This window comes from Manis javanica, chromosome 9, assembly GCF_040802235.1.
Source record: "Manis javanica isolate MJ-LG chromosome 9, MJ_LKY, whole genome shotgun sequence".
NCBI classification, from domain to species: domain Eukaryota; kingdom Metazoa; phylum Chordata; class Mammalia; order Pholidota; family Manidae; genus Manis; species Manis javanica.
In genome coordinates, this window is record NC_133164.1 from 42783705 (window position 1) to 42800570 (window position 16866).

Below are 16866 nucleotides of genomic sequence, written 5' to 3' on the forward strand. Positions count from 1 at the left end.
GGAAGAATTAAAATTTACATTATTTGCAGATAACACGATACAATATACAGAAAACCCTAAGGACTCCACCAGTAAACAATTAAAACATAAATGAATTCAGTAAGCAGCAAGAGACAAAATCAAAAGAAGAAATTTGTTGCATTTTTGTATACAAATAACAAACTAGCAGAAAGAGAAATTAAGAAAACAATCCCATTTACAACTACACCAAAAAGAACAAAATAACAGGGAATGTAATCAAGGAGTGAAAGACCTGTATTCTGAAAATGATAAGATATTAATGAAAGAAATTGAAGACAAAACAAATAAATGGAAAAATATAACATGCTCATGAACAGGAAGAATATTGTTATAATGGCCATACTAGCCAAAGCAATCTACCGATTCAAGGCAATCCCTATCAAAATATCAACAGAATTTTCACAGAACTAGACCATGAATAGCCAAACAAATGTTGAGAAAGAAGAACAAAGCTGGAGGTATCACACTCCCAGGTTACAAACTATACTACTGTAAGTCTGAGAAAAGGAAATCCCGGGCAAAATATCCCTAAAATCCAAAATCAGTCAAAGGGAGAAATAAAGTTTAAAACCTGTTTATTGCTCACAAACAGCAGTTCCAGGCCGTCTTTCTTCTCTGCTCAAGCAGCAACCACACGGGCCCTCCCCCTCACCTCTCAGTTACAGATAAGCCCTCTATTGCCCAGTTAATCACTCATTGATATGGAGGTGAACTTCTCCACCCCTGAGGAAAGATGCAAATGCACTAAAGCCATACTTCTTTCCACCTCTGAATGCCTACTGATATGCAGATATACTAAAGCCAGGCGAGATATTCTGGAAATATTACAATTTTATCCACAACTACAAAGCTATAATAACCAAAACAGCATGGTACTGGCACAAAAACAGACATATAGATTTATAACAAAATAAAGGGCCCAGAAATAAACTTACACTTATATGCTCAATTAATCTATTACAAAGAAAATAAGAATACAAAATGGGGAGAAGAAAGTAGCAGTAAATAGTGCTAGGAAAACTTGAATACTACATGCAAAAAAATGATATGGACAACTTTTGTACGCCATAAAAAATAAACACCAAAAAAAATTCAAAATGGATTAAAGACCTAAATGTAAGATCTAAGACCATAAAACTCTCAGAAGAAAACACAGGCAGTAAACTCCTGGACATTAGTCTTAGCAATTTTTTTATATGTGTCCCCAGGCAAGGGAACAAATGTAAAAACAAACAAATGGGATTACATCAAACTAAAAAACGTCTGCAAAGGAAACCATCAACAAAATGAACAGGCAACCTAGTGTATGTGAGAATACATTGGTAAATAATACATCCAATATGGGGTTGACATCCAAAGTATATAAAGAATTCATACAACTCAACACAAGAAAAACAAATAATATGAATAAAAAATGGACCATAAAACTCTTAGAAGAAAACATAGGCAAAACTCTCTTGAATATAAACATTAACAACTTCTTCATGAACATATCTCCACAAACAAAATGAAAAATGAACAAAAAGAAAAAGCAAAAATGAACAAGTGGGACTATATCAAACTAAAAACTTCTGTAGAGCAAAGGACACCATCAGTAGAACAAAAAGGCATCCTACAGTATGGGAGAATATATTTGAAAATGACATATTCAATAAGGGGTTATCATTCAAAATATATGAAGAGGTCACATGCCTCAACACCCAAAAAGCAAATAACCTGATTAAAAAATGGGCAGAGGAGCTCAACAGACACTTCTCCAAAGAAGAAATTCAGATGGCCAACAGACACATGAAAAGATGCTCCACATCGTTAGTCATCAGAGAAATGCAAATTAAACCCACAATGAGATACCACCTCACACCAGTTAGGATGGCCACCATTCAACAGACAAACAACAACAAATGTTGGCATGCATGTGGAGAAAGGGGACCCCTACTACACTACTGGTGGGAATGTAAATTAGTTTGACCACTGTGGAAAGCAGTAGAGAGGTTCCTCAGAAAACTAAAAATAGAAATACCATTTGACCCAGGAATTCCACTCCTAGGAATTTACCCTAAGAATGCAGCAGCCCAGTTTGAAAAAGACATATGCACCCCTATGTTTATAGCAGCACTATTTACAGTAGCCAAGAAATGGAAGCAACTTAAGAGTCCATCAGTAGATGAATGGATAAAGAATATGTGGTACATATACACAATGGAATATTATTCAGCCATAAGAAGAAAATAAATACTACCACTTGCAACAACATGGATGGAGCTAGAGGGTATTATGCTCGGTAAAATAAGCAAGGTAGAAAAAGACAAGTATCAGATGATTTCACTCATCTGTGGAGAATAAGAACAAAGCAAAAACTGAAGGAACAAAACAGCAGCAGACTCACAGAACCTAAGAAGGGACTAACAGTTACCAAAGGGAAAGGGACTGGGGAGGATGGGTGGGAGGGAGGAAGAAGGGGAAAAGGGGGCATTGTTATTAACATATATAATGCAGAGGGTGCGGGCACAGGGAAGGCAGTATAGCACAGAGAAGACAAGTGGTGATTCTATAGCATCTTACTAGGCTGATGGATAGTGAATATAATGGGGTATGTGGTGAGGACTTGATAATGGGAGGAATCTAGTAACCACAATGTTACTCATATAATTGCATAAAGTAAAATAAAAAATGGGCAGAGGCCCTGAATAGACATTTTCTAAAGAAGATGTATAGATGGACAATAGATATATGGAAAGACACTAATATTACTAACCATCAGGGAAATATAAATCACAATCACAGTGAGGTATCACCTCACACCACTCAGATTGGCTAATATAAAAAAGGGAAGAAATAGTGAGTATTGATGAGGATGTGGAGAAAAAGGATTTCTGTGCACTGTTGATAGGAATCTAAATTGGCACAGCCACTGTGAAAAAACAGTATGGAGGTTCCTCAAAAAAATAAAAAAGAAAATACCATTTGGTCCAGTAATTCTACTTCTGGGTAGTTACCAAAAGAAAGCAAAAACATTAATTCAAAAAGACATATGCACTCCTGTGCATACTGCAGTATTATTTATAACAGCCAAGATATGGAAGCAATGGAAATGTTCATTATTAGATGAATAAATAAAGAAGACATCATATATATAATACAGTGGAATAATACTCAGCCATAAGAATGAAATCTTACCTTTTGTAACAACATGGGTTGAGTTATAAGGTATTATGTTAAGTGAAATAAGTCAGAGAAAGACAAATACCTATGCTTTCACTTATATGTGAAATCTAGAAAACCAAACAAATGAAGAAACAAAACAAAACCAGACTCACAGAGAACAAACGCATGGTTGCCAGAGATGAGGGAGATGCAAGGATAGGCAAAATAGGTGAAGGGGATTAAGAGGTATAAACTTCCAGTTATAAAATAAGACATAAGGGAGAGCGGAGCCAAGATGGCAGCGTGAGTAGAGCAGCGGAAATCTCCTCCCAAAACCACATATATCTATGAAAATAAAACAAAGACAACTCTTCCTAAAATAGAGACCAAAGGACACAGGACAACATCCAGACCACATCCACACCTGCGAGAAACCAGCACCTCACGAAGGGGGTAAGATACAAGCCCCAGCCCTGCGGGACCCGAGTGCCCATCACCCCAGCTCCCAGCGGGAGGAGAGGAGTCAGCAAGGAGGGAGAGGGAGCCCAGGACTGCTGAACACCCAGCCCCAGCAAACCAGACCAGAGTGCAGACACAGTGCTTGCGGGGGGTACTGGATACTAGGGAAACAGGGAAGCAAGACTAGTGAGCAGGTCCCTGAGGCTGGCGGTGGAGAACAAAGAAAAGTGAGCGGCTTTTTTTTTCTTTTTTTTTTGGCGAGTGCTTTTTGGAAGTCTTAAAGGGACAGGGACCCCAATACTAGGGAAACAGGGCAGTAAGACGGGTGAGCAGGTCCCTGAGGCTGGCAGTGGAGAACAAAGAAAAGCAAGCGGCTTTTTTTTCTCTTTTTTTTTTGGCGAGTGCTTTTTGGAAGTCTTAAAGGGACAGGGACCCCAATACTAGGGAAACAGTGCAGCAAGACGGGTGAGCGGGTTCCTGAGGCCGGCGCCTGAGGACAAAGAAAAGCGAGTGACTTTTTTTTAGAATTATTTATTTAATTTCTTTGTTTGCTTGTTTGTTTTGTTTTCGCGAGTGCTTTTTGGAATTCTTAAAGGGACAGGATGGCACACTTAGTCCAGAGGCAAGAAATCTGGGGATCTCTGGGCACTCTAACCCCCTGGGCAGCAGGGAGCATGGAGGCCCCTCACGGAGATAAACAGCCTCCGGGCCACACCCCCTCCAATGCGGCTCCACCATTTTGGAGCAGCAGACCAAGCCAGGCCACACCCAGAGCAACAGCAGAGATAAACTCCAGGGCAGCCAGGCAGGAATCAGAAGCCCTGTCTCTGCACAGCTGCCCAGCACAAGCCACTAGAGGTCGCTTTTCTTCCAGGAGAGGAAGGCCACAAACCAACAAGAAGGGAAGTTTTTCCAGCCGTCACTCGTCCCAGCTCTGCAAACTATACCTATCACCATGAAAAGACAAACTTACAGGCAAACCAAGATCACAGAGACAACACCTGAGAAGGAGACAGACCTAACCAGTCTTCCTGAAAAAGAATTCAAAATAAAAATCATAAACATGCTGACAGAGATGCAGAGAAATATGCAAGAGCTAAGGGATGAAGTCTGGAGGGAGATCACAGATGCCAGGAAGGAGATTACAGAAGTGAAACAAACTGTGGAAGGATTTATAAGCATAATGGATAAGATGCCAGAGGCCATAGATGGAATAGAAACCAGAGAACAGGAACGCATAGAAGCTGACATAGAGAGAGATGAAAGAATCTCCAGGAATGAAACAATATTAAGAGAAGTGTGTGACCAATCCAAAAGGAACAATATCCGTATTATAGGGGTACGAGAAGAAGAAGAGAGAAAAAGGGATAGAAAGTGTCTTTGAAGAAATAATTCCTGAAAACTTCCCCAAACTGGGGGAGGAAATAATTGAACAGACCACAGAAATACACAGAACTCCCAACAGAAAGGACCCAAGGAGGACAACACCAAGACACATAATAATTAAAATGGCAAAGATCAAGGACAAGGAAAGAGTTTTAAAGGCAGCTACAGAAAAAAAGGTCACCTATAAAGGACAACCCATCAGGCTATCATCAGACTTTTCAACAGAAACCTTACAGGCCAGAAGAGAATGGCATGATATATTAAATGCAATGAAACAGAAGGGCCTTGAACCAAGGATACTGTATTCAGCATGATTATCATTTAAATATGATGGCAGGATTAAACAATTCCCAGACAAGCAAAAGCTGAGGGAATTTGCCTCCCACAAACCACCTCTACAGAGCATCTTACAGGGACTGCTCTAGATGGGAGCACTCCTAAAAAGAGCACAGAACAAAACACCCAACATATGAAGAATGGAGGAGGAGGAATAAGAAGGGAGAGAAGAATAGAATCTCCAGAGAGTGTATAAAACAGCTCAATAAGCGAGCTAAGTTAGGCAGTAAGATACTAAAGAGGGTAACCTTGAACCTTTGGTAACCACGAATCTAAAGCCTGAAATGGCAATAAGTACATATCTCTCAATAGTCACCCTAAATGTAAATGGACTTAATGCACCAATCAAAAGACACAGAGTATAGAATGGATAAAAAAGCAAGACGTTTCTATATGCTGCTTACAAGAAACTCACCTCAAGGGATGGAAAAACATATTTCAGGCAAACAACAGCGAGAAGAAAGCAGGGGTTGCAGTACTAATATCAGACAAAATAGACTTCAAAACAAACAAAGTAACAAGAGATAAAGAAGGACACTACATAATGATAAAGGGATCAATCCAACAAGAGGATATAACCATTCTAAATATATATGCACCCAACACAGGAGCACCAGCATATGTGAAACAAATACCAGCAGAACTAAAGGGGGAAATAGACTGCAATGCATTCATTTTAGGAGACTGCAACACACCACTCACCCCAAAGGATAGATCCACTGGGCAGAAAATAAGGACACACAGGCACTGAACAACACACTAGAAGAGATGGACCTAATAGACATCTATAGAACTCTACATCCAAAAGCAACAGGATATACATTCTTCTCAAGTGCACATGGAACATTCTCCAGAATAGACCACATACTAGCACACAAAAGGAGCCTCAGTAAATTCCAAAATATTGAAATTCTACCAACCAATTTTTCAGACCACAAAGGTATAAAACTAGAAATAAATTCTACAAAGAAAACAAAAAGGCTCACAAACACATGGAGGCTTAACAACATGATCCTAAATAATCAATGGATCAATGAACAAATTAAAATAGAAATCAAGGAATATATGGAAACAAATGACAACAACAACACAAAGCCCCAACTTCTGTGGGACGCAGCGAAAGCAGTCTTAAGAGGAAAGTATATAGCGATCCTGGCACACCTGAAGAAGGAAGAACAATCCCAAATGAATAGTCTAACATCACAACTATCAAAACTGGAAAAAGAAGAACAAATGAGGCCTAACGTCAGCAGAAGGAAGGACATAATAAAGATCAGAGAAGAAATAAACAAAATTGAGAAGAATAAAACAATAGCAAAAATCAACGAAACCAAGAGCTGGTTCTTTGAGAAAATAAACAAAATAGATAAGCCTCTAGCCAAACTTATTAAGAGAAAAAGAGAATCAACACAAATAAACAGAATCAGAAATGAGAATGGAAAAATCACGACAGACTCCACAGAAATACAAAGAATTATTAAAGACTACTATGAAAACCTATATACCAACAAGCTGGAAAACCTAGAAGAAATGGATAACTTCCTAGAAAAATACAACCTCCCAAGACTGACCAAGGAAGAAACACAAAAGTTAAACAAACCAATTACGAGCAAAGAAATTGAAACGGTAATCAAAAAACTACCCAAGACAAAACCCCAGGGCCGGACGGATTTACCTCGAAATTTTATCAGACACACAGAGAAGACATAATACCCATTCTCCTTAAAGTTTTCCAAAAAATAGAAGAGGAGGGAATACTCCCAAACTCATTCTATGAAGCCAACATCACCCTAATACCAAAACCAGGCAAAGACCCCACCAAAAAAGAAAATTATAGACCAATATCCCTGATGAGTGTAGATGCAAAAATACTCAATAAAATATTAGCAAACCGAATTCAAAAAGGATCATACACCATGTCCTAGTGGGATTCATCCAAGCAATGCAAGGATGGTACAATATTCGAAAATCCATCAACATCATCCACCACATCAACAAAAAGAAAGACAAAAACCACATTATCATCTCCATAGATGCTGAAAAAGTATTTGACAATATTCAACATCCATTCATGATAAAAACTCTCAGCAAAATGGGAATAGAGGGCAAGTACCTTAACATAATAAAGGCCATATATGATAAACCCACAGCCAAAATTATACTGAACAGCGAGAAGCTGAAAGCTTTTCCTCTGAGATCGGGAACAAGACAGGGATGCCCACTCTCCCCACTGTTATTTAACATAGTACTGGAGGTCCTATTAACGGCAATCAGACAAAACAAAGAAATACAAGGAATCCAGATTGGTAAAGGAGAAATTAAACTGTCACTATTTGCAGATGACATGATATTGTACAGAAAAAACTCTAAAGTCTCCACTCCAAAACTACTAGAACTGATATCAGAATACAGCAAAGTTGCAGGATACAAAATTAACACACAGAAATCTGTGGCTTTCCTGTATACTAACAATGAACCAATAGAAAGAGAAATCAGGGAAACTGTTCCGTTCAGAATTGCATCAAAAAGAATAAAATACCTAGGAATAAACCTAACCAAAAAAGTGAAAGACCTATACCCTGAAAACTACAAGTCACTCTTAAGAGAAATTACAGGGGACACTAACAAATGGAAACTCATCCCATGCTCGTGGCTAGGAAGAATTAATATCATCAAAATGGCCAACCTGCCCAAAGCAATATACAGATTTGATGCAATCCCTATCAAATTACCAGCAACATTCTTCAACGAACTGGAACAAATTATTCAAAAATTCATATGAAAGCACCAAAGACCCCGAATAGCCAAAGCAATCCTGAGAAAGAAGAATAAAGTAGGGGGGATCTCACCCCCCAACTTCAAGCTCTACTACAAAGTCATAGTAATCAAGACAATTTGGTACTGGCACAAGAACAGAGCCACAGACCAGTGTAACAGACTAGAGACTCCAGACATTAACCCAAAAATATATGGTCAATTAATATTTGATAAAGTAGCCATGGACATACAATGGCGAAATGACAGTCTCTTCAACAGATGGTGCTGGCAATACTGGACAGCTACATGTAGGAGAATGAAACTGGACCATTGTCTAACCCCATACACAAAAGTAAATTCAAAATGGATCAAAGACCTGAATGTAAGTCATGAAACCATTAAACTCACGGAGAAAAACATAGACAAAAACCTCTTAGACATAAACATGAGTGACCTCTTCTTGAATATATCTCCCTGGGCAAGGAAAACAACAGCAAAAATGAACAAGTGGGACTATATTAAGCTGAAAAGCTTCTGTACAGCAAAAGACACCATCAATAGAACAAAAAGGAACCCTACAGTATGGGAGAAAATATTTGTAAATGACAGAACCGATAAAGGCTTGACATCCAAAATATATAAAGAGCTCACATGCCTCAACAAACTAAAACCAAATAATCCAATTAAAAAATGGGCAGAGGAACTGAACAGACAGTTCTCCAAAAGAGAAATACAGATGGCCAACAGACACATGAAAACATGCTCCACATCGCTAATTATCAGAGAAATACAAATTAAAACTACAATGAGATATCACCTCACACCAGTAAGGATGGCTGCCATCCAAAAGACAAACAACAACAAATGTTGGCGAGGCTGTGGAGAAAGGGGAACCCTCCTACACTGCTGGTGGGAATGTAAATTAGTTCAACCATTGTGGAAAGCAGTATGGAGGTTCGTCAAAATGCTCAAAATAGACTTACCATTCGACCCAGGAATACCTCTCCTAGGAATTTACCCTAAGAATGCAGCACTCAAGTTTGAAAAAGACAGATGCACCCCTATGTTTATCGCAACACTATTTACAATAGCCTAGAATTGGAAGCAACCTAAGTGTCCATCAGTAGATGAATGGATAAAGATGTGGTACATGTACACAATGAAATATTACTCAGCCGTAAGAAGAAAACAAATACCACTTGCAACAACATGGAAGGAGCTAAAGCGTGTTATGCTCAGTGATGTAAGCCAAGCCAAGAAAAGAAATACCAAATGATTTCACTCATCTGTGGAGTATAGGAACAAAATAGCAGCAGAATTACAGAACTCTAGAATGGACTAACAGGTACCAAAGGGAAAGGGACTGGGGAGGATGGGTGCATAGGGAGAGATAAGGGGAGGAAGAAGAAAAGGGGTATTATGATTAGCATGCATAATGGGGGGGTGGGAGAAAGGGGAGGGCTGTGCAACACAAGTAGTGATTCTACAACATTTTGCTGTGCTGATGGACAGTGACTGTAAAGGGGTTTGTGGGGGGGACCTGATATAGGGGAGAGCCTAGTAAACATAATATTCTTCATGTAATTGTGGATTAATGACAACAAAAAAAAAAGGGAAGAAAAGGGGGATTACTCCCTGTTAGGATAAAACTAACTGTAAATCAACGATTAAAGCATGCTTTAAATATCCTTAATTTTGATCATTTAAAGGGTGTCAGATGATCAGCTATGGAAGTACATTTTTCTGATAATATTCCTTTCTTTTAAAAAAAAAGTTTGTGTTTATACAGAGGAACAAAGCCTAATTTGGCTACCCAGAAAATGAATTAAGGTATGATATGAAGAAGAACTTCCAACATCAACATTCTCTGCAAGAGCCATTCCAGAAGATGATCATCAAAAAACTTCAACATAGATCCTGGTGCTGTTGCAGTTGTAGCTGCATTCATCCCACCGGTTCCTGGACATACCACTGGAATGAGGGAGGAGATATCTAAGCTGGCCTGTGCATACAGTAAAACAACAAATTTGACTGAATCTATACTGTCGGAACTCAACCAAGAATTAGGAGAAGTGCAAGTTGCAGCGCTCCAAAATCTTGGGACTACAGACTATCTACTGTTAAAAGAACATATGGGATGTGAACACTTCCCAGGTATGTGTTGTTTTAATTTGTGTGATTTTTCTCAAACTTCAAATTCAGTTAGACAATATCCATCATATCATTGATAAGTTTTCACAAATGTCTAGGATGCCTAACTGGTTTTCTTGGTTTCACTGGAGATGGCTGGTAATTGTAGGTCTGCTTTGGTTATGTAGCTGTATTCCTATTATGTTAATGTGTGTGCGCAATTTAATTAGTAGTTTAAAACCTATACATGCTGAAGTTACTCTACAAGAAGATATGTCAAAGAAATAATCAATCTTCCCATGTTTTCTTCCATCTGCTACTTCTATAGCCTTTCTTCTTCCTCCTAATTACAACCCTTAAGTAGAATTCGTGCCTCATAACGAAATTACCGTGTATCATAATTCTTCCAAGTGGTAAAGATACCTCAAGACAAATGCTGGGCATAAAAGCCACAGGGCATAAATCTTCAAAAAAGTAAAAACTAACCTTTTCAAACAATAAGGCTTCTCTCTCACTTACCAACTTTACATTTCCCTGTATGGCCTCGGAAGATGACTGGTTAGCCAGAGACAGGTAAGATTCCTCAAGGGAGGAACAACCTAAGACAGGCACAGTCACAGGGGGCTATCAGGTGAGAAATTGGGGATCAACAGAGGTGAGGCTTAGAACCCCACCCCCCCTGTTTTGAGAGAAATCTTCTGCATCTGTGGATGTTTTGTTGCCCTTGTCTAGCTTGGATTAATACTTAGTCTATAGGCACACACCTGATCATCTTCATTTCCCCTCTTACAACACTAAACTATGTTTTCTACCTTTATCTTGCATCTACCTACCATTTCAGCATTTTATTAAAAATAATAATAATAATAATAACAATAATAATAAGGGAGAAATGTGGGATTCACATATAAATAAAGTATAAAAATCAAACAAATATTCATATTTGACCTGATTGTTTATAGTTCATAATGCGTGACCAAAACTGAAAGTTTCTGTGATGACTGCCCTTGCACTGTTCACCATGTAAGAACTTATTCACTATGTAAGAATTTGTTCACCATGTAAGAACTTGTTCATTATACTTCAGAAGATTGAAGACTGTTGAGAACTTGGCTTGGGGTTGATTAATGATTGTGCATTGAGTCCCCTATACAGAATTTTATTGTTGTTAACAACCATTCGACCAATAAATATGAGAGATACCCTCTCAAAAAAAATAAATAAATAAATAAATAAAAAATCAGACATGAGGAAGAAAAGTACAGCATAGGGAACATATTCAATAATACTGTAGTAACTTCGTATGGTGACATATGATAACCAGTTATCATGGTATTTCATAATGTATGTAAATGTACAATCACCATGTTGTACACCTGTAATTAACATATTATTATGTCAGCTATAATTCAGTAAATAATTTGATACAATTTTTTATCATATAAAAATAGGTCCTACATTCAGGACCTATTATGGCTCATATAATATATAATATAATATCTACTCCATAGGATTGCAATAATGATTAAATGAATTAATGCACATTAAATGTTTACAATAGAGCATGGCACATAGTAGAAATTAAATAAATATTATAACTATTTGTTATTGCTGTTACATTATTAGTTCACCCTCATCCTTACATCAGCTATTTCTTTTCTCCTAACTGCTGCCCACAGGATGTAGTCTCTTCTCCCACCACTATTGCACTCAAATATCATTATATCCAGGAAGCCTTACCTGACTCTTCACCTCCCTCCACCTAGACTGAATACAAGAGTACAATGAAAGAGAAGAGATTAATGGGCACAGGTGGGAAGAATGAAAGAGGAGAGATTGATGTCCTACCTATTGGAAGTGTAAAATGCCTGAGAAAAGCACAGTGCCTCTCTTTCCTTTGCTTACTCCCAACCCATCTTATTAACATTCATTACATCAAGAAAGAAAAGATCCCTTATCTCATGGATCAATTTTTTCAAAGTGGGTTTGGTTTTATTAAACAGATAAATCTATGCTTCCAATTATCATTTGAGAAACTTTCCTTTTTTGTTAAAATCAAGAAAACTAGGGCCTTTGTTCATATGTATTAGCTGTCAAATAAGCTAGTTATAAATAATAAATACAACAGAAATTCATACAGCAAGTATTTGTAAAACCCAGCTAAATCTTTCTTGATTTTTGTCACATCATATAGAAACCACTGTATCAAGTTTACAAGGAAAAACAGAAACTGAGGATTGAGACAGCTTTGAACATGAATAAAGCAGCTTTGGAAAATCCTAGAAATTAACCTTAATTCTATTTATAAAAAAATAACTTTTCACAAGGTGACTTATTTCCTTGAAAGCACATGTTGGGTACACTCTAGTGATGTAATGCCAGAAAGTCTAAACACTACTAATTTTTTTTGCCTGAGAAGAAAAAAGCAATCACATTGACTTTAAAATAGTCAAAAATGCAGTTACCAATGTTAAAATATTGACTTTGTAAGTCCTTGTTAAATCTGTGCATGGAGGGAAGCCTATATTAAGTATAAAATATAATAAAGCAAATTTTCCATGAGAAATTAAAAAGGAAGAAAGCTTAGTAAATAAAAAATGCTGAAATTGAACACATACAATAATCTAAGAGTGTTGAAGATGTAAATTAGTTTTATTTTAAGATGCCATGTATAGCATACTTTCTAATTTAAAACTATCCTTTTATTTCTCTCCCTATTTGAGGATACACTTCTGAGGGGACTAGTACTGGGCACCGTTCATCAGTAAGAATCAGAATCTCCTGAGAACCTACAGGGATGAAAAACTCATTAGCAAGTTGTCTTTCATAGTTTTGTTTCTTGTATTCCAATCATGTGACAGAGAATAAAAAAAATCTACAGCTGATGTTACGTTAGGCTCAGAGGGAATGGACATTAAACAATTAAACCCACACCAGAAGGGAAAACACTGACCCCACCCACTGGCCTGGATGGCTACAACACACTCAAGTTCCATCCACATCACAACTCATTGTAAACACTGCCTCACGCTCGTTACACTCAAATGCAGAATCATCCTAAAGATATTTCAACCACCTAAATTCTGTTTATCAAAAAAAAATTTTTATTTTGCTTCTCTTAGTCTTTAAAAACTAGCTATTCTTTACCTTAAGATAAGTGCGAATCTATTCTAGATTCAGATTCATGAAAAAGAGAAAACAGAAAAAATCATCTGTGGTCCAGAGGGCCTAAGAGAGCGGTACAAATTCTGTCTTATTGTATTCCAAACACTGGGTTATAGAAAGTAAAACCTAATTGCTGCTACTCTGTTTGGATTGATTAGTGGAAAGAAAAACAATTATACTGGTGGGCGACAAGGGTGGGGACACAAGCAAACAAGTCGGTGGACAGAGGGAGATGTTCTCTTCACGAAGCTCTTCTCTACGTGAAAACCTAAACCCTTAATCTTAGGAGAGCTAATCCACTAAGGTCTATTTCATTTGTGTATATATAAATGCCTAGAATAAACCCTGAACTTCATTCTGATCTAAACAGGATTAGAAAGTTATACTTATTGCCCCGCGGGATGAAACAGAAATAGAATGTTATCAGTATAACTGTACTCTATTAGCTTAACATGTCAGGGAACATAATATTTCTCTGTAGTGTGCAAACCCTACTAATTACTTGTATTATCTTGTTACCCAGGTTTTACAACAGGTAAAAGATAAATTATAACTGGTACATCCCTAAAGACTGTAGATTAAGGAATAAATACACTTGGAAAAATATATCTCTACTGAATACCTTCAAAATCCTTAATAAATGTAGTTAGGAAATGATTTTAAAGCCTTCCCTCTGACAGTTATGGATCATTTGCCAGTTGTTATGGTAAAGTGATAATAGTTTACTATGTAGCATAGTATTTAACACCCAAAGCTGTTTTTTGCAGCTATTTATACCTTGGCAATCATGGTAGATAAGACCGGGAATTGGCACTGAAACAGAGACTCAGCTCCCTTAAGAAAATGTTATTTTATTTCGAAATATTTTTCAAGGAGAGCATGAATCCAACAAAAATTACTGGATATCAACAACTCTGTGATAAAATTCATATCTAAAAATTGAAGACCTCAATGAATTACTGCTGGTTTCTTTCCAGAAACCACAGCTACATAAAAGAAGCTAAAACATATACTAAGATATTTACTTTTCAAACCATTTGCATTTCAAGCTACATTTTATTTATTTTTCAAATATTGATATGTGCACCTTTAAAATGAGGAATAAAGTTTCTTTAGGAAGTCTAAAGTATCCAAAGTTTGTCCTTTGGTAAAAAAAAAAACTCTCATTTCTTACACATATGGAATTTATAATAGGGAAAAAATGGATTTAGTTTGCTTTGTATTAGTTCATCTATTTCTTTTATACATGTATAGTAAAATTTATTTTTACAACTTTAATTCTCATATGTGGAACATATCTCACAGTTAACACCTTGATTTTTTCTCATGAGGTAATCTAAATAATGAGGTTTAGAGGTCTGAAATGTACCTCCCAAAACACAACCACGCGTGCCAAAGGATCAAAACAAGCACATTTAAGTATAACATTCTTAACATATGGGTATATTCAGTCCTTTTGATAAAAACAAGACAAACAGGACACAAGACCCTCTATCTCCAAATTTACTCTAAATATCAACATTTTAAAGTGGCTTTAAAATGAGAAACCTTAACCAACACCTGTGTAAACATTCATTTCAGCTCAGGATTACCATGGGCTAGTGAAAGATATTTCAGTGAGTATTCAACATTTCATCTGACTCTTAAAAACTGAAATTACCCACCCTGTCAAGAGACAGTGCCGTTATTTCTCAAGGTCTAAAATTATAACAGAAAATTAAAAAAGAAAAACAAAATTCCAAGAAAAATGTTAACCCTTTGGGAATTCTCTGAGTCAAACATTTAAACATCACTATCTAAATAATCTTTGCCATAGAGTAAAAAAACAAACAAATAAAACAGGCTGTCTCTGATGTATATGTGTTACCTAGAGACAGAATCTACAAGTAATATACTAAAACCATATTTATTGTTCAATAATAAGAGGTGGAAAATTCCCAAATCATGTTATAAAATTAACATAGCTTTAATACGCAAACTTAGCAAATATAGCACAAGAAAGAAAACTGTGGAACAATTTCATTAAAAAATATAGACGTGAGTGCTTGACATACTATTATACAAATCTAATCTGACAGGATTAAGTAGATAATGCACAAACCAAATATGAAAAAATTTTAATATAGATACCTAAAAATTAGGAAATCAATTCAGAGAACACACACTTTGAATAGGTGAAAAGCTTGAAAAAATACATAATTATTTGACTAATGTAATGAAATAAACATTTCAATTAATTTTTAAAGTTTAATATCAGTACTAGTTATTTTTTAAATTATTAACAGAATAAAGAAGAGAAGGAAATTTCCTTAAAATTATTATGATATATGTCTGGCCAAAATCAAACAGTAGTCTTAATAAAGAAATATTAAAGGAATTGTAACAAATAAAATAAGATTGCTGTCACTACTATTAATAAGAATACTGTAGCCAAAGCAATATATAAAAAAGGGGGAGATGGGATAGAGGTTATAACTATCCAAAAAGAGACAAAACTCATTATTTGTATGTGATACTGTTGTCAACATAAAAAAAACGCACAAGATGATTAAACAAATGATGAAACACATGGGTTTATTATTTTTTTAATTTTTTAAACATAGAAACCACTACCTCTTTTATAAACCTCAGTCAGAATATATGAATATATGAAAAAATAATCACAAAAGAATAATAACTTCACATATATACTTGCTTGCAAGAACCTTAACAAAAATAAGAAGGAAAATTTTACTTAAGAAGATAAAAGAAAAAAGAATAAACACTACTGAATAGAAGCATAGAATATTTTAAGATTGTGACTCATCAAAATAATTTGTAGAGAATTTAAGAAGTACTTCATTTAAAAAAAAACAAAAGCAAAAAACGTAAAGCTTATGTGGTATATACAGCAGAATGATCAGAATATTTTTGAAACAGACAACTGAGGCTTAATGTCTGACTTCAAATGGCTAAAAACTAATTTTAAACAAGAACAAGAAAAAATGCCTGTGATTGTTAGTGCTCTCCAACATTCTATTGTCCCTCCTAGCCAATACAGGGAGATAAAAACAAAAAATGAGAAATAAACACAGGAAACAAAGAGTAAAATATCTCATTATTTGCATGTGTTATGGTTGTTTAGCCATTAAATCCAGAAGAATCTTCTGGAAAACTATTATACCTATTCAGACAGTTTAGGACATTAGTAAGACAAAAAACTGACAGAAAAAGTTTCATAGTTTCTCATACACAAAGAATAACAGAAGAATATATAATGATAAAAATAACAGTCACAAAAGCAATGAAAACTCATAAATAATGAAACATAATCCTTTCAATAAAAGGGAACACAGTAATAAAGACTCTTTTTAAGACAACTAAACTATTTCATAAAGATCAAATAAATAAAAAAGTGTTTTATTAGCTGGGAATGGATAAATAGGTAATGAAATAGAATAGTGATTCCAGAAATAAATCCATATATAT